The sequence below is a fragment of the Cryptomeria japonica genome, chromosome 1, assembly GCF_030272615.1.
Source record: "Cryptomeria japonica chromosome 1, Sugi_1.0, whole genome shotgun sequence".
NCBI lineage: Eukaryota > Viridiplantae > Streptophyta > Pinopsida > Cupressales > Cupressaceae > Cryptomeria > Cryptomeria japonica.
The window spans coordinates 672735855-672755583 of record NC_081405.1 but is presented as its reverse complement, the minus strand read 5'-3'; positions in this window follow the sequence as shown (position 1 = coordinate 672755583).

Genomic DNA, 19729 nt, shown 5'->3' with positions numbered 1-19729 from the left:
TATTACATAGGGAAAACACCAAAACAACACAAAATGACAAAATGCCCTCATGGAGGCATAAAGTCCACTAGGTGCTCCTGCACCATATTGTATGTATTCTAAGGATGTTGTATGATTTGGTTTTATGGTTCGTTGATTATAGAAGTTTGTTGTTATCATTCTCTAATAGTAAGGTGTATGTCAAAATGGTTCAAAAAATGCTTGGTTCCCTTTGGATTTGTAGAATCTTGTGTTGTGATTTGGTGGACATTTTTATTTGGTTCATGTATTATTTTACTTTAATTCTCTGGTGGTGTTTCTCTTCTGCAAGTGAGTTATGTTGGTTTGTACTTGGTATATTCAGCTATGATATGTTTTCAATGTGTCAATTGGATATATTGATTAGATCATACTTTGTGGTATGAATATATATTGGAGGAAGAGTTAGAACATTGATATGGGACTCACCATAGTGTGTGGAAATCTACATTAGTTATTTTGCATTGGAAGATGTTTTTTGGCTGACCGATTGTTGAGTTTTATGGCTTATCTACATATTACATTTGGTTTCAAATTTGGAGGATGTGTTAGAAAGTGTGGTTCATTGGATTTGACTTGGAAGGATGTATTGTAATGGATTTCGGTCCCCTCTTCCTCCTGGAGTGGACTACTTTGGGTATTTATGGTTCAGGTGGTTAATTTTGTGAAATATTGCTTACTCTGTCTATGGCCGACCGTCAACTAGTTTTTTGATGATCTAACTTATATTTAAGAAGTACAGATGTATGAGTTGGATATGGGATAGAGCATGAGTTGATGTGAAGTGAAGGCGAATGATGTGCAAGTAGATTTGATATTGCAGATGTGCGAGAGTCAATTTGCGAAGAGCTTTAAAGGCGATATATTTAGTATGACAATGTTTTGAGACAATGGTGGATGTCATATGTATTTTCCATGATATTGGTTTCTTGAAATAGAGGTTAAAGGATAATTTCATGATTAGGAGATTCTTCTCATATCGATTTTGTTATTCTTTTTATTGTTGAAAGACAATGGGTCTCTTGGAAATCCTTTGTATCTTGCACATAAGTAGTGTGCCTTAGTTGTGCAAGTCCATGTATCTTGTCCTAAGGTAGTGCACCATGATCCTCCTTGGAAGTGAGCCCAAAACATTGTAATGAATTCTATTTATATTGTATGATTCTCACCATGGTTTTTCCCTATTAGGTTTTCCACATAAATTTGATGTTCATTTGTTGAAGGTTGATGTTTTTTAGTATTATTGTAGAATGTTTAAATATTGCTTATAGTTTGATTGATCAGTTTCAAGAGATATAGATTGCTTCACCCCTCCCCTCTCAGTGCTATCATGGGTTCAACATGTCTTACAAGGGTGAGCTCTCTTTCTCATCACCATTGTTGAAGAGGGGGTTAATTCCTACCCAGGGTTTGACCTAGGCAAGCCCTTATACAACCCAACACCATTTTCCTCTTTTGTGTGTGTAGGATTAAAATCTGATAGATATGGATTACAAATTCATGAAAGTGCTCAAACTAAGACAAATAGATCCATTCTTTGAAGAAAGCGGAAAACCATGGTCACTAGTAAATAACCATAGTGACAAACACTTTTCCAACAAAATTTCAAGGAGATAAATTGTGTGACATCCTAATCCAAAATTTGTTTATGATATTTGCATTAGACACCTTCAAGTCAATGGTGCCTGCCCGCATTGACCGACACTTTCGAGCTCAAATTGCAAACACATGTTCCTTTCTGATTCCTATTTCTAGATCTATCTTCAAAATTTTCATATATAATTTATAGCTTACTGTTCATGTTGATTATTGTCAAATTTACATCTTTATACCTAGTTCTTGCATTTTCTTTGTTTATCTTATCCAGTCATATCACTTTTTTTGTGAATATGTACGTTAACATTTTTAATTAATAGAGAAGGCCTATTCATCAAAAAAGAAAAAGAAATCAATCATTGTGCCCAACTATCCCAAGGGTTTGTAGTTGGGGCTATTGATTATTATTTAATGTATAGTGATGTGAATGGGTTTGATTCCTAGTTTGCATGTTTAGACTAGTGAACCCCATATACACACACTATATTTTGGTGAACCCAAGATTGCTTGCATAATTTTTTATTTGAATATTCAGATATGAATTTAATTGCATATCATTTTCAGATTTATAGATATTAATTGTTGAAATCAATATTTTTTATAGTTCATTTTGCTTAATTAAGTGATTAATTGATCATTCTATTGCTTCATTGCATTGTCTCACTAACACTACTTGAACTTTCATTTACAATTATATAAAATAGATTAAGAGCATAAACCAATTCCTTTAGCTTTGCCTTCTTTCCTTATGAATTTGTATGAGTTTCATTACCCATTTTCCTGAATCTAATATACCAGTTAGAAGGATTTATAGACTTATAGATTCCCAAGGTTTAAATTCTAAGGGTGTTGATCCTAAGTTGGTTAACTTATTCCATAGGAGCTTGGGTGGATCCTCTTCCTATAATCCAGCACCTACCATCCTTAACATTGTTGATAATCCTTTGCTTCATGCTTCTCATGATGAGGATGACTCTTCAATTCAAGTGTCTAATGAATAATTAGGGAAGACTGACAAGCAATTAAGATATCTTCAACATTTTGTGAGTCAATAACACTTGGAAATCCCCTTAATTGAAGGTTAAATGAGGTTGATTCAAAATGATAAACATGGTATGGAAGTTTTACTTGTTATCTCACATAGTAGATGAAAACACTATGAAACTAGTTAGTTGTGTTGAGGTGCTTGAATATTCCACTCCTTCAAACCAACTTGATATTTTCATGCCTATTCCTACATCTCTACCTAATGTGCCTACATATACATCTTCCATCATGGTTACCGTTGCACAAAATGTTAATGCTAAACATGTTAGCAGTGGGAGAATTCCAATGTTCCTCCTACTTATCATGTTATACCTTCAAATCCTCCATCACAATCCAACCTTTCTCAATACAATTCATCCACCAAATGCACCATAAACCATTTCATGCAAAATGTTTCATCTTTACAAAAAAAATTGGCTACCATAACCCAATCCAAATCCACTATTCCTACATATTTCATCACTATCCCACTTTCAATTGACATCATCCATACTCCTATTCCACAACACATTGAGGTTCCCCATTTGGATAAATATAATGGACAAGGTGACGCCCCATTCATGTGAAAACATTTTCCACTTTTTGTAGTGATTTCTAAGTGGAGATTCCTTGCAAAAATATTCCCTCATTCCTTAAGAGATAAAGCTTTCAAGTAATTTTCCTCCTTGCTTGATTATTCAATTGATACTTTTCAATATTGGCTTATGCGTTCATTCAGCATTTTCAAAATAATATTGGCCAACAAGTTACTTTGACTGATAGAGTGCATTTTAAACAAGGTATTAAGGAAAAATTAATTGATTTAATTGGTAGATATGAACATTTTAATGCACAAAATTCTTATCCCATGTTTGATGGTGATGCTCAAAGGATCTTCATTACTAATTTTCAAAAAGATATTAGAGATATGATTTTGTTTTGTTAATTTGCATCTTTCACACAATTGTGCACAACACTTCATAATTATCATCTTCAAGTGAGTCAATATGAACCCTCTTCATCTTTGACTCTGGTTGACAAGAATGAAGATGCTCACCAAACATTTCAAAAATTTAGAAAACAAAATAAGAACTTTATCAAAATCAATAGCAACAATTCTTCTAATCATGTTGATTCTCAAGTGGCAGCTACAACAACTCCTATTGTAGCTCACTTTGCTTCTAAATTCAATCATCACAACTTCACACCTCTTTTTGAATTTTTGCATAGCCTCATGTTTAAATTGATTAATAATAATGCGATGAAGATTTCTCATGTTCATTCCATAGATGCTTCCCAACTTTTTCCACCTTCTTTTGAACCAAAAGCCTTTTGCCAATACCATCGTCAAACCAAGAATGGTACTAAGAAATACATCAATTTGAAGCATGAAATTCAAGATCTTATTGGTTATAATACTATAGTGGTGTATGGTTTTAATGATAAAGGAAATAAATATGTGGCACCTCCGAACCAAAATTTGAATTTTTTTACAAATCCTTTTCCTTGAACCTATTCTATCAATTTTTTTTTAGCATAATGATGGAGGTTTTATAGCTATTCATGATATATAATAAACTGAACAATTTTGTGGATCACTTTTAACTCAAGAGATATCATTAAAGTGCCTGCTAGACCATTATATATTATTGTGAAGATTAAAGATAAGCATTAATGTGGAGTGATAATTGACGTAGTATATATGGTGAATAACACCACAAAAGAATATCTCTATACATAATAATTTCTTCAAGATGCATATGATAAATCTAGTGTTGTGATTAAGGTGCATGATAGTTTCATTTGTCCTACTATAGGTTCCATCTCCCTTCTTATAGAAGTTGGCACTAAATGATTAGATTTTACTTTTTCCATTGTCCCTACCTCAAACCAATTCCATCTGAAGTTTGGACACCCTTGGCTCAATTCCATGAAAGTTATCCCTTATACCATTAATAAGTGTTTGAAGTTCCCTTGAAATAGTCAAGTTATAACAATAAACCATAGTCTTTATCAACCCTTATCCAATCATTTAAACTTTACCCTTGATTTCTTTTGGCCTCAAAAACCTTGACCTTTTTAAACCTTGTCAAGATGTCCTCTTGATATCCTATCAAAATTTTAAAGCCAATAGGATATCAACCTTAAGTAAAACTTCAGGGTCTATTTCAACTACTCTTCCTAATGATTCTTCATCTATGGATATGGACATAATTGTTTCGACTTCACATCCTAGACCAAGACTTCTTCCTACTCCTTCTATTAATATTTATGTTGCCTTTCCACCTCCTAAATCCTATAGATGAAAAAGAGAGAGGTACCCAATATATTCTATCTCTCAATATATTTTGGTTTCTTACATCCATCATTTTGATCTTAAATCAATGGAAGAAAAGGAACCAATGTTGAGTGATCCCCAACCTTCTTTTGCACAATCTCTAAGTCATAACAAGAAAAGTTGTAGTCCAAGAGAATGTCAACAAAGTTGTTGTGCCAAGGCTCATGAGATTTCTTCCCAAATGATTCTTCTCCCAAGTAGTAAAATGTTAATATGATCCACTTTTCACAACCTTCACCTAATTCTAGAGAGGAGTTGTATCTTGATCACCCTCACCAAAGGTTGAAGTTGCCCATGAAAAATGATTTTCCTTCTGGATCTCTCCCTCACATGAGATCTCCTATTGTGATTAATTTGGATGATGATGTTGATAATAATGTTGAGAGAACTAATGTTTATGATGACACGTTTAAATTTGTCGAGATAATCATGAATTATCTTCAAGGTTTTCAAAAGCTTTAACTCTAGCTCTTGTTGAATTTCAAAGATTTAATACCATGATGAAGGAAAGAATGAGATCTAATACCATGTTGAATAAAATATTGAGCTTTGGTACCATGTTTAATTTCACAACACAAGCCTGCAAGATCAAACAACAAACTAGAACACCTTCCACAAATGAGAGTAGCAAGAAAAATATGCCATATTACTCAAAAGAAAAGATTACAAGATGAATTACAATGCATAATGATGTTCTTATAGAGCACAAGGATTCCCTAAACTAAAATTAGGAGAACTAAAGTGCCAGAAGGGGGAGCTAAAAAAAACTCAACTCTAGCTAAACTAGATGCACAAGTAAAGCAACTAGAAGTATAAAAGCACAACTAACTGAATCTAAGCAAAAATGTCATAATTAGTTGTTAAAATGTGTTAATAGCTCCTAGTGACACACATAGTGATTCATCATTAGAGAATGGTTTTGTTTTTCACTAGAGATAGCTCTATCTATCATACTAGTTGTGGTCCCTCTAGAATCTTATCCATCATCTCTAAACGATGTTGAGCAAGATTGGGACGTGGATGATTTTCTAGACTAGCTCACTCATGTAGTAGATTCTTTTATGTGTTTTCTTGCATGTTATGTGATCCCCATAATGTGATTCTTGGCATGTCTTTGTGTCTTGTTAATCTCTCTTTGGACGACCTGTGTTGCTCTCTTGAAGCAAGGCAATAAAGGGACTGACCCTATCATAACATTCCTCTATTTGTATTTTACTTCTTTTATATGTTGTATACATGTTATATTTTAAAAGTGATCTTGTTGTGAATTTTATTTTGTGTTGTCTACTTAGGGGCATTTCAAAGCGTTGAGTTTTTTTTTATCTCTTTCATATTGACCCAAAAAGATTATTTTTGTTCATCTTATGTGCTCTTCCTCCATTGTTCTCATTGTTCCATTGCCTTTAGGGGATGAGGTCAATTCAATACAATCATACTTTATATACACAATTTATTTGATGTACATACTAACCCCAGACAGTGGATCCCTGTGGTCTTTTATGTCTTGTGAATTTCACCTTTGTTTTTTCTATGCTTGGGGGCATTTCATCATTGCAACGTGCTTGTCTTTTAGATATGTGTATGCTACATTAAATAAATTTCTCCTAATAAAGCATACATGCTTTAACATTGGGGGCATACACTTTGTGCACACACCACAAGGTTTGGATTGTACACTTTGATCACACACCATGATATGCTTGGTGCACACTCCAACACCAATTTTGTAGTCAATTTTTTTAAGATTAATTTGCAGGGTAAGGCTTTGTTTGTAATCTTTGTGGTTGGAACACACTGCAACACCCATTTTGTAGTTGCTCTTTATTCAATTATCTAGCAAACCAAGATTTTTCTTTGTAATCCCTAGAGTCAACCAACATAACACACCTTGCTCGACCGGTTTGACTCTCCTTTTTTCTAACATGACTCATATTAATAGATCTTATAAATTTAAATCTAAATAATACTTTTTCAGATTTTAAAAATATCTTATATAGATCTTTTAAAATTGAACTACTTCATGAATATTTTCTATTTGACAATAAGGAAACAAGGAATTAAAGAAGATAATACAACTTTGAATGAGGATGATCTACTGCACTTTTAATTTTAAGGCTTATTTACAACTAGTTTTCCATGAATACATTTTACACATGAACAGTGAAACATTCACATGCCATAGAATAAAGTTTTGAATTTTTTTATGTAGAGAGAGCAAAAAATCTAGAAACACATAACATAACCTTTCAGCTTCAACACAATTGAAAATAGCTCCACAAAATCTTCCTGAAGGGAAAATTTGAAGGAAGACCTATCATCCAAACTCACAAAAACATTTGGTTGCCAATGGGGAGCTCACCTCCCAACCATAGGGCCCGATGTAGCCCACCCTCAAGCTAGGGAACAAGTTGTAACCTAGATTTAAGATCTCACAGAACATAAATAATTTACAACAATCTATTTTCCAACAACAAGCACACACCTAAAATTTCCACTTTAGTGGTTTCTCATACATTTTCCATGTCAAGTAATACTTTGTTCAAATTTTCAGACCAAAGGGATACTCATATCCCATCTTCTACAAATTATGGGTACTCTTACCCAACCCAAACACCATGCAAAAATCAGGGGTACTCTTACCCTCAACCCCAAACACCATTTAAACAATTGGGTACCCATACCCATAAACAAATTTTCTTATGAATATTGGGGTACTCGTACCCCTACCCAGAAGTGTGCCTCACCCAATTCCACATATGTACAAAATTCAATAGTAAACTACACCAAGGAAGAAGATAACACAAAAGCACACCAACAAGTAAAAGAAAATCACAAGAACACCAAATATTCCCAGCCCTCTTACACACCAAGGAAATTTCAAAGAAAAGTTTCAAGAAAGAAACAATGTAACCATATTACAAAAGGGGAAGGCACCTACTTGAAACAAATTCTTCAAATTTGTTTGCTCCCTTTGAAATATCCTCCTTCTTCATCCTTTCCTTCCTTGTCTCCCAAAATTTTGATTTCCAAAAGTCCCCTCCTCCTCTTCTCCATTCCATAAATAGAATGGAAGAGGAGAACCATCATGGAAAGGGGAAGTGACACTTGTCACTCACCTCTTCCATCCATCCCATGAGGATAATGGTTGAGGAAATGCCATGTATCTCCTTCTCCTCACTCCACCTACTGCCCCTAAATATTCCCACATTTTCCAAGTGTACCAAGGGAAGAGATTTTATTCTCTCCCACCTCTTGGGAGAAGGAGGAGGTTGGGATGAAATCTTATCCATCCCAACAAACTTAATCCCGTAGGTAAATGAAATTCAAAATTTAAAAGACCCAAAAACCACTAAATTGAAAGAATGACCCCCTCAAAACACCCCCAACCCCTAACCTAATGACCTAGGGCTCTTACCTCTTCACCAAGGGGTGATTTAGTGACCAAAAAGGCTCCAAAGTAGGTGGAATATTTTATAAGACAACACACAACCACCATGACCACATCCACATTTCATAATTACGAAAAAATGATCACATTTACAACATATAACATATAGGTATGAACCCTTCACAAGGTTTGAGACCGGTCTAACTGGGATAATCAGAATAAGGTTACAACTTGCCCCTAATTGCCCATTGGCAAAAAACCCGCATCCTCAAAAGAATATGGCAGTACAACAATATAAAATAGTATACCAATATCAAGAACATGTGCAAGAATTATAACCAAACCATTACATCACATTTAATTGATTTCTCCACATCATCTAGTCTAGGCATTCATATTAAGAGTGATGATAAAAATTATATTAATCATAATATGATTCCACTGCATCTTAAAACTCATTTATCCCACGACCTATGTGCATAAATGTATATAAAAGGGACCACTAAATTCCATCATATGAAAATGTAACCACTATGAAAGATCCATAAATATCATAAAGTAAAGAGATCCACATAAGAGCACATAACATGTGTAGCATGGTACTAACAAATATTCATCTAAACTCCAAATATCTAAAGCATGTCATCGCATAGTCAAACGTAATGTCTAAATCATGAAATCATAAGAGTTCATAACAAAAAGGCTAACACTATAACCTTGTCAGAGGCTACCACTATAAAGTAATTGGGGAAGGGCATGACAGATGTAGTGCAAGCCCCTCAATCGCCAATTTTTTTGTTGACAAAAATCAACTTTATTGTCCATTGAAAAACTCCATTTCCCTAGTAGTATACACAAAACAACTAATAGGGAGTCTTGGTATTATTTTCTAACCTCCAATCTAACTCTCGCCTAAAACCACTAAGTTGCTTAGTAAATAGTTTCATACCAAAGGAAACACAAATTTTATCTTTCTAGTGATAGTTTTTTACTCCATAAGGTAGTTTCAAGTAATCCAATGGTGGTTTTTTGGTGTAATTGTATAATATTTCATCATTCTAAAAAATTTAATGAGTGAACATCAATGAAATGAGCATATTCATTCCATCCCAACTTGTTCCTCATTGTTGGCATTTTTTTTTGGACATCTAAACTTCAAAGGCTCCATTCTAGGTCATACATAATCCTTTCTTGACTATTTTTTTATTTGAAGTGACTTCTAAACATCTTCATATTGGCATAAAGAGTTTTAAATTTTGGTGTGTAGATTTCCTATAATATAAGTTTCACAAGTGAAGTTGAGTAGTTATCATTTTAGAAACTTTAATGGCTCCATTTAAGCTTGTATAGGTTCATTTTCAGTGCATTTTTAAAAAAGTGCACATTCTTTTATGTATCTTCATTGGTCTAATATCATATAACCCCATTCTCTATTAAATTATTCTTCCAATTTTGAACTTAGTTTAGTATTTATAGTGTGTTGAGATTAACACTACTTTGTTGATTTGGCGAGTGGTAGCTATAATTCAATTAAGTATAAAGTGTCATCAACATTATTTTTGGGAGTCTCATGATTATGTAATTTTAGGGGTGATCTTATGATTTATTTGAGTAAGTATCTTGATTGGTCTATTGTGCGAGTAAGTTTGAGTTAATAATGGGTATTGTTATTGCATGCATACTCACCCCTATATTTTTACTTGGCAAAACTTGGGTCCCCTTTTCTTGGATTTTGTTTCCCTTTCCTTTTGATCTTTTTACCCTTTGTTGGTTTATTTTCTGGATCACGGAGTCCCGAGTTCAAGAGATTTTCCTCCTTCTAACCATAGAACCTTGGTTTCTCAGGTTTCTTTCTATTTTGTTTTGTCTTGTTTTGTTATGATGTTTCCAAAATCATGGAATTTTGGGTTCCCGAGTTTGAAAACTCAGAACCCTAGGATCCCAGATTTTGTTTTGTTGTTTTGTCTTGCCTTGTTTTTCTTTTCTTCTTCTTTTGTTTGTCTTGTTTTTAGGATCTCGAAGTGCCAAGTTCAGGAATTTTCTTTCTTCTTGACCTCAGAAGCCCAAGATCCCAGAACTCTGAAATCTTAAAGCTTGTTGTTTTGTTGTTTTCTTTGGCCCTCGGAACCCCAGAATCCCAGGTTCTCAAGTTTTCCTTTGTTCTGTTTGTTTTGGAGCCTTGTAACCTTGGAGTCCTGAGATCCTGAGTTCCCCATGTTTTGTTTATTTTGAAGCCTTGCAACCCTGAAATCCCAGGATTTCAAGTTCTCCTTGTTTTGTTTGTTTTCTTTAGAGTTTTAGAACCTCGCGTTCGTGAAGTTTTATCATGGTTGTTGGTCTTGTGACCTTGAGACCTTGGGATCCTGAAACCTCGAGTTTGGTTGTATCAATGCCTTGATTGTTTTTATCATATTGGGAATATAAATACTTTCATGTAGTTTATTATTCTTGTTTGCCTAGTTGATTTCGCACATCTGAAACTCCTTACATTTGGCGATCTTAGAGAATTCGTGAGAGCAACTTCCAAGGTGTTAATGTCTTGTCTTTCCTATTTGTGCCAAGATAGGATCTTTTCCTTCTTTGTGTTTTTCCTTGTTTTCATTTTGTTTTGGCTCATTCGTTTGTTTCTTTAGTTGTTGTGTGTCTAGTAGATTAGGGATTTTTGTTTCTAGTTTAGTAATAAGCCAATTTTATTTGTAGAATCGGCACTTTTGGTCTCTCAAATCAATTTTTGACCCCCAGTAATGCCACCTAAATAAATTTTGATCCTTCGGATTTTAGGGTTCACGGATTAATTTTGTGATGCCCTAGCTAGTTATCCATACCCTAGGTTTCAACATTCCTTTGCCTTGTCATGATCTGGGGATCCTAGAATCTTGAGCCCCATTGAGTTAGAAATTTTTCCTTCTCTGGCTTTGAAACATTGGAATCCCAAAGTTTTGGAGTATGGTCTTTCCTAGGCTTCAAAATTTTGGAACCTCGAGATCTTAAAGTTTATTTTGTTGTTGAAGCCTTCAAGTCCCAGAACCTCAGAATCCTGGAGTTTCAAAGATTATCTTTTTCACAAATTCAAAGTCTCAAGATCCCAAGGTATGATCTTTGATTATAAAATTTCCACCCCAAAACCTCGAAACCCCAAAGTTCCAGATTTATTGTATTTATTGCACTGCATAGTTTTTGAGATCTCAAGCTTTGGAGTATTTTGAGTTCTCAAATTTAGAACCCCGATATTCCATATTTAGACCTTTTGTTATTTGTAAAAGCCCTATTTGGACCCCAAAACCCTGGGTTTCCAAAGTCTAATGTTTTATTGAAGATATGATAAAGGGTAAATTATGCCTTAAGTGCTAATTAGTGAGTTTTCTTTTGCAAATTAAGAAGATCATATGAAAGTAGAAAATGCTCCAGAGAGCTCAAGGAAAAGAATGAGTACTTAGAGAAGGCTAGAAAAGGCCCCAATTCAAGGCCAGATTAGTACTTCTAAGTTTGAGAACAAAGTGCAGTAGATTACAGAACTTGAAATTGGTCACATAGAACTAGAGGCAATAAGACAAGAAGTATATGTTGAGAATCTAAATAGTGTTTGGAGGAGAATTAGGATATCAAGATTGGTTGAGAGTATTATTTTCCCATAGACAATTCAAACACCTAAATTGATTCTAGTCATTTCACAATACTATGATAAAGATACAAGGAAATGTATGTGAAAAGGGGAAAAAGACAGAAGACGAATGAAGGGACAAAGGAGGTTAGAATGAAAATAAATCAAACAAACCCACTTTATACCTTGTCTTTCACCTCTCCCTCAGAATGAACTTGATGAAGTGGAAGATGTGCCCTTGTGATGCTCCACTTGATGTGCTCCTTGCTTGATGTGTATGTGGATTTCTCTCCTTTGCTCAACAAGATTGGGATATGGATTTGAGTTTGGGATTATGATGGATTGGATAGATTTGGATTGATGGATTGAAGGATTATGAGGACATGATAAGGATATGATAGAAGAGAATAGAAGAGAGAATTGGTAGCATGAGAATGCTATAAAGGAAGTGGATGCCTTTGTGAGGAAATGATCCTCCAATTTATAGATTGGAGGATGCCAATCAAGGGCCAAGATTGATTTGGTTATCGAGGGATCATATCGATTTAAGATGGAAGGCATGGATCAAGGATGCCTTGGGAAAATAAACATGAATATAAAATTCCTTCGGGGAAGGGGAGATGAATTAAAAATTCCAAAATAAAGGATGCATGGAGGGATTCAAAGAAATCTGAATTTCTTTGAGAGGCGCAATGTTGATGTGACATGAGTGGGAATTTAAAATTGGAGAAATAATGATAAGTGGCATTAAGATAGATTCTAGAAGAATTAATTAGGTTGAGTGGGATTAGGAAAAGTGATTTGTAGGAATCACATGACTAGGTTAATTAATTAAAATTAATTAACTGAGTGGGTTTAGAGGAATTTTTTTTTTAAGAAAGGTGGCAAGCCACGTATATATTAATATAGTAATAAGATACAAAATCTGGTTCAACAAGCATACCGGTAGGAAAGAACCAAAAAAAAGAAAATCTCCGGTTATAGCTTCAATTACAAATGAAATCCCCTAGATAACTAACACTAACCTAATTAAACTAAGCTAATGAAATGATATAAATCATTTTTACAAGACCAAAAATACCAATTTTTGCAATTGGCTGCAAGACAACATAACTGTCTCAATCTCGTTACATTCCAAAAATATTAATTTGGGAAACAGTTAATACTGTACGTAAGCTTATAATTTTGCAACCTGGCCATCCTCAACAATTTTGAAAATGGAGAGCCATCAGACGCCCATAATTATACCCATCAAAATAGATAACAAATTTTACCCTCTCTCATACTCATCAATCGACTGGACGTTTTCATCTTGTTGTTCTTGCACCATGCCCCTGTCGATCGTATGTGGAATTTGAACTGATCCTACAACTTCATTAGAGCCCTGCGATAACACAGGCCCTAAGGCAACATTCAAATCTGACACTAATGGTTGCGAGTGTGGATTCACCTCGGGGAGTTCGACATTCAACATAATTAACAAGGCATTCGACTTTTTCTTAATCAAAGTAACCATTTCCTACCCTATTCCCCTATGATGCCTATCCAAAGCACTTTGGATAAAAGAAAAGCTCAACATCTCCAACATGTGTTTAATGTTGTCATAAATTGACACAAATAAATGTCTGGATAAGAGGAAATGTCACGGGAAAATGCCCCCAATGTGGGCATTAACCTCTCATAAGTCATATCTTTGGACTGCAAGCAAAAGTTTATTACTAGGCAAAAATTCATTCTTGACAACTTTGGCAGCAATTAACTCAAGTATTGAGAGGGATTGAATCAAATCAAACACATTTGACAAGAAAATAGAGATAAGTTGTGAAGGGAAGATGACCCGTCTTGCCTGAGGAAACAAGATTTCTTCACCAATCACCCGCTTGAAGCTCCTCCTGATCTGGTACGATTGAATGTGGAAGACTTGTCCCAAAAATACGTCTGTGATGTGCTCTATGAAGGATCTCTCCCACTCTTCCACTGCTAAGAAGACTCTGTAGTTGTGCGGCATATACTCTATGTGCTCTCTGCAACATGTTGCGCAAGTAGTGTCCATCTGTAGTCTTCCTTTTGTTGAAGTCGGCGAGCCCTATTCTGTTGTTTTGTTTAGTTTTTCCCTCTTCAAAACATGTGTTATGCACAAACTAGTTTATCTTCCGAGGGAAATATGTCTTTAAGATGGAGGAAATGATGTTTAATAGCTGACCCATCCACCTATGTTGTAATTATGAACTTTTGTCCTGCTTGCAAGAATTCGCATGTGAAAGCTTTGCTTAACCATGTACGAGATGTTCTCAGATTACATCTCACATGCGCCAAGGATGTAGTCATGTATGCGAAGATAGCGAGGGACTAATTTAAGACATATTGTACATGCGATTGTGCTAAGTGATTAATTCACCCTAGTTCGTATTCATTCCTGCAAATGTAATTATATGACAATTTAAATGATTAAACATGATGGTTACCCTATCTCATCACACACGAAATGTCATCCCATAGAATGTTTTTTAATTGTATAAATTCCTTTAAATCATGATCATCCTTGATCGATTCAATTTGAAGACCATCGCAGCCCATGTTTGCAAGTATGTCCGCCATCTTAATACCTTCCCTGTAAGTGTGCGAGATATGAAATACTTCAAATGAATCTATCAGAATCCAAACTTGTCCAAGAATATAGTTGATCCTCCAATTTAATGTTTTCCTCGGTATGCATGTATTAATAATAAGAGAGGAGTCCCCTTCAACATGAGCTTTTAAATAACCCAATTTCTTTGCAAGGATCAATCCTTCCAATAACGCTTGCACCTCTACCATATTATTAGTTCCTGGAGACAATACAAAAGATTTGAATGCTTTTAAATTACCCATATGATCCCTAATACAAACTCCAACCCCTGAGTTGTCTGGGTTCCCTCTTGATGACCCATCGAAGTTAATTTTGACAAAATATCGATGAGGGGGTTGCCATGAAATATTAGATCTATCAACCTTAATCAATTTATTAGAGGATGACAAGCTGGAGTTAGATGGTGATAAAATGTGCTTCCAATTTTTGATAATGGAAGAATCCCAAGACAAAAATAATAAAGAAATGTTAAAATAGGATTGAACATGAACATTAACTAGAGCTGAAACTGATTTCTCCATAACTTCCAAAACTTTATCAATAGACAAAGACACTTTCCTAAAGACTCTTTTATTTCTTTCCCACCAGATGGACCAAAACAAGAAAAAGTGGAGGAGGTAAATAGAGTAGGCTAAGACTAAAACAAATCCCAAACCGTGTTTGGGAAAGGTAATGAAATTTGCAATCTATTCAAAATGAAGAACCAACACTGTTGAGCAAATGGACATTGAACAAACAAGTGGTCAACTGTTTCACTTTTCTTATTACACAGAACACAAAGAAATGGTTGCGAGACTTGCAGCTTGACTAGTCTATCACTAGTTAAGATCTTGTTTTGAATTGCCAACCAAGAGAAACAACCTGCTTTAGGCAAGACCTTGTTATTCCAATATAATTTAAATGCTCTTTGGTTTTGTTGCTGATCCATCATATGTTGTAAAGCTACATATCCATTTTTAACTGAGAATACATCGTGTTTGGATGGAGCCCAAAAACTTTTATCCGAATTATCTGAAAGGAATACAATTCTCTGATCCAAAGGGTTTTGTAGCATTTTCTTTTGATTAACATCAGTAATAATATGCGAGAAATCTTTTGATGGGATGGGGTTTGGGATAGACTAGCCTAGTCTATGCTCTTGGATCCTTTCCTTGGATCACCAGGTGTTCTAACCACACCCTAGGGTCTCTAAGACTTCCCCTGGTTGTGGAATCCCTTGACCTTGCCCAATCCACCCACCAACAAGTTGAAAAACTACTCCTAGGGTCTCACCTACTCATGGTATTCAAGAACCCTTACTTAGGCTTAATAAGGGTTTGGCTTGCTCCACACCTTTCTAGGTCTTAGCAAGGACAGGTCAGGTCTAAAACGTGGTTTTTCCACCCATTCATGTGCCCCCAAGAGATTTCAAGCTTTCAACCCCTTATCGATTTCACTATTTTGTGTTTTGCCTATAAAATAGGGCTACAAGGATTGTGACCAATTAGGCCTCCTACCCAGTCCTTTAGGGCTCCCTCTCACAAATGATGCACTTTATTGTGAAACTTCCTAAAAGACCTGCTATTCATTTGGCAAGGACTCAAGGACTTTCTAGGTTTTAGGCCTCCAAGTGTCTGTACACTGCCCTAAGTGGATTTTAAGGTTTTTAAGGGTTTTTAAGAGGGTTTTTAAGCCTACCAGGGTCACAATGTAGGTTTGGTGCTCTTGCCACCTTGTATAGATTGGTGGAAGCTCCTCCTTCATATCAACGATTCTTCACTCACCCCTCTACAACTCCTCCAAAGGGTGCCTCCTCCTCTGACCTTCCTTGCTCTCCAAGACCTCTTCAACTTAACCCTTCCTAGTCGGGCACTGTCCAGTCTCTCCTAGAAGTGGGTCTTTAAATGGCCTCCTTGCGTTTTCAAGGGCCCTTCTTGTAGTGAACTATAGTACATGTTCTTTACTCTCATTCCCCATGGTTTCATGGTGGTTCCACAATGGGGAATGGAGTTATGAGCCCATTAACACAAACCAGTCCAAAACTGGACAAAGAGAATACAATTTACAAAATATTTACAAACACACCTCACTTACAAATCCAAACCTAATCTAAATGATCAAAATGAAAGTGAATACACCATACAAGACACTCCACATAGTTTTGCATGAAAATCAATCCATTAACAATCTTCCTTTACTCAATTTGTGCTGACTGGCAACAAAATTGCAGTCACAGTCAGGTCACTTTGCTTTGGCCATACAACATCTGACATCCAACTCATTAACTTAGGGTTTGCAATTACTTATAGCACCTTTTCCTCGATATGTGTGCCCATATTAGGGTTTTCCATGCCAAACTAAGGATTTTGGCCACTAGGTGGAAAAGTTGCTTGACAACTTTTAAAAGTTGTCATGCAACTTTTGAGCAACTTTCTCAATGTTGCTTTTCTTGACTCCTAGACCCACATTGGGAAAACCTAAGGGCACCAAAATGCTAATTAGGACCCCTAAACACCTCAAAGGCACACATACCCTCTATTTCCAAAAAAAAACTCAACTTTTGACTCATGACCCTAGGACCTCAACTAGGACCCTAGCTAGGACCAATGAGCACATGGCTCTTATTTTATATACAATGGCTTCATAAAGAAGAAAGAACACAATAAAAACAAATGGTGGGATCCCTTTGAAGGGTGCTCCTACACCATACTTCCCCTTTGCAACAAACTAAGTAATTAGGGGAGTGAGAAGAGCCGGATCAATGCCAAGCTTCTTGAACTTGCTCTCCTCCACCCAAGTAGCTTCAGATACAGGTTGGCCTGCCCATTTCACCAAGTGCTCCATGTAGACCTAGTGTCTAGTAGACTTCTTCACTCTTGATTCCAAAATCTCCTCTGCTATAGGCTGCTTCACTTGAGGTAAGGCATTCACATCCAAGTCTTGTAGTACCTTGGCTTGGTTCTCAGTCTGCCCTTCTATCTCACCCTTGTACATGATCAGATCAACAACATTGAAGATTGGTGAAATGGCTAAGTTTGAAGGAAGTTCAACCTTATAGGCATTCTCACCACATTTTTCCAAAACTCTACAAGGTCCTACCCTCTTCATTTGCAGTTTGGTAGGCTTACCACTTTGCATCCTAGCTTTGCTCAAATGGACCATCACATAGTCACCCACCTTGAACTGAACCTCTCTCCTTTTCTCATCCATTTTGGCCTTCAGTTTTTGAGTGGATTCAAGGATGGCTTTCTTAACCTGCTCTTGGACTTCCTTGATGGTTTGAGTAAAGTCCTTAGCTTGGCCACTCTTCATATCCATGGAACCAAGTTCCCTGAGTTCACACACTCCTCTTGGATGTCTACCATAGACAACCTCAAAAGGACTTCTACCAGTGGTCCTATTTACACTGTCATTATATGCATACTTTGGTTGAGGATTGATAAGGTCCCATGTCTACCCATATTCCTTAGTTAGACACCTCAACAAGTTGCCTAACACCCTATTGATGACTTCAGTTTGACCATTAGTTTGTGGATGGTAAGCTGAGCTAAATGAGAGGTTAGTTCCAAGTCTCCTCCATAATGTTTTCCAAAAATGGCACATGAACTTGTTGTCCCTATCTGAAACAATACTTAAAAGGAGTCCATGAATCCTAACAATCTCCTTAAAGAAGAGATGTGCAACATAGCTAGCATCATGTGTAGTTTTACATGGAATGAAATGGCTCATCTTGGAAAATCTATCTACTACCACATAGATGTTTTCCATACATGTCTTTGTCTTGGGAATTCCTACTACAAAGTCCATGCTTACACATTCCCAAGGCCTATTTGGGACCAGAAATGGTTGATAGAGACTAGCATTGCTTGATCCTCCTTTTGCTCTTTGACACACACCACATTGCTCCACATACCTTTTCACATCTCTTGGAAACTTTGGCCAATAGTAGTACCTCTATACTAGATCCAAGGTTTTGTTGACTCCAAAGTGTCCACTTAAACTACCATTATGTTTTTCTTGAATGAGGTTTTCCCTCATGGATCCTCTTGGCAAACACAACTGATTACCTTTGAACAAGAGACCATTTTGGAGAGTGTAATCTACATACTCACCATGAAAATGGTTCTCAAACTCCTTGCAAATCTTGTAAGCTGATGAGAAGTCTTCATCTCCTTCATAGAGGTCCTTGAAACCTTCCATTCCTATTCTCTGCAACTGTAGTTCTTGAACTGTCAACAACTTCTTTCTTAAAGCATCTGCCACCTTGTTGAGTTGCCCCTTCTTATGCTTGATGGTGAAGGTGAAGGATTGAAGGTATTCCATCCATTTCAAATGCTTATTGTTAAGCTTCTCTTGAGTGTTAATGTAACTCAAAGCCTAGTTGTCTGTGAACACCACAAATTCCTTTGGGAGTAGGTAATGCCTCCATTTTTTAAGAGACTACACTAATGCATACAACTCTAGGTCATAGGCTGAGTACTTCTTCTTTGCTTCATTAAGCTTCTCATTGAAAAATGCCACAGGTCTTCCCTCTTGACTCAATACACCCCCTACTGCAATTCCACTTGCATCACACTCCAATATGAATAGCTTATCAAAAGTAGGTAGGAGAAGGATAGGTTTTGTGGCTACTTCTTGCTTCAATAATTGAAATGCTTTGTCAGCCTGCTCAGTCCATTTAAACTTAGTTTTCAGGCCTCCTTTTATGGTGTCAAGGACTGGTGCACATATGCCACTAAAGTTCCTCACAAACTTCCTATAGAATTGGGCTAAACCATGGAAGCTCCTAACTTTAGTCCCTGTTCTAGGTGCAGGCCAATTCAAGATTGCCTCCACTTTGCTTGAATCCATCTTCAAGGTTCCCTTAGACACCACAAATCCTAAGTAGACCAACTCTTGCTTCAAGAAGTCACACTTCTCTAGGTTGATGGATAACTTCTCCTCATGCAACCTCTCTAAGACTAACCTCAAATGCTCAAGGTGCTCCTCTTTGGTTCTGCTATAGATGAGAATGTCATCTAGGTACACCACCACAAACCTACCTGTGAAATCTTTTAACACCTCATTCATCAACCTCATGAAGGTGCTTGGGGCATTGGTGAGTCCAAATGGCATCACAAGCCATTCATACAATCCTTTTGTGGTCTTGAAAGC